Source organism: Orycteropus afer, unplaced genomic scaffold, assembly GCF_000298275.1.
Source record: "Orycteropus afer afer isolate SDZICR_OR568_19922 unplaced genomic scaffold, OryAfe1.0 scaffold00799, whole genome shotgun sequence".
In the NCBI taxonomy this organism is placed as follows: Eukaryota; Metazoa; Chordata; class Mammalia; order Tubulidentata; family Orycteropodidae; genus Orycteropus; species Orycteropus afer.
Window position 1 is genome coordinate 317,373 of NW_006922386.1, and position 1,035 is coordinate 318,407.

A 1,035-nucleotide genomic window follows, 5' to 3' on the forward strand; every position below is an offset into this window, starting at 1 on the left:
ACCTGGTTTTGCATGTTGGATATTCTTTGCTTTTTCCACTTGTTTGAAAAATAGTAACATGACTATTCTCCTTGTGAGAGGCTGATTTAAGGGAGCTCAAAGCATAGCAGTTTACCACAAGTGTGGATTATATTATTTAAATCTTATGCACCAAAAAATTTGTGCATACATCAGAGCTAATTGTGCAGCCATCGTCCATACCACAATGTCCTAGAGAAGTCCTGCTTTGTCCTTGGATCAATATCCATCTCAAAGCATTCCTCTCTCCCCTTTATATGTATTTAAAACATGACCCCTAAACCTTTTGAAATGATAAAAGTCTTGTTTGACAATTTCTTAGGTCATATTCATCTCACAGTCATGAAGAGATATATATTATTGTCTTATTATCAACATCTTAACAATTACATACTTCCTTTATCTCAGATATAGTGACTTGCAAACATATTAAAGGCACTCAAAATAGCATCTTGAATTGTCACTGTCCACAAACCTTCTATATAAATAAAATGATTTTAGAAGAAAGAAAGAAAAAAAAAAAAGCTCACCAGTATTTTCCAAGACTTGTGTTTTGCTGGATTTTTCTATCTCCTCTTGAGATAATCTGAGATCATCTAATCAAAATAAAGAAAGCCACCTTGGAAATTGCCTTATGAATAATCAGAGCAAGAAAGTCTCTGATCCCAAAGGCTAGACCACTGGTAAAACTCAGTCTTCATTGCTCCTGCTTCTGTCTCTCACTGAACCTACCATGTCACAGAATCTTTTGTAAGAAATGCTCCTTTATCTACTTCTTCTAATGCCTATTTCAAGAGATGAGGTGAAATGTTAATGACCTCTGGGAAAGTGTTTCCCTAAAGTCTTCTTCTATAGTCAGAGCTCTAGCACTGAGACTAACAATGAACCTATCAATGAGCCTTAATTTCCAGATTTCTAATCACTTCTTAAAGAAACATTTTTTAAAGATTCTCTCATTGCTAAATGTAAAGCCTAATTAATTTTCCTGGACATTTCCAACTTTTAGGAGTAACCTGC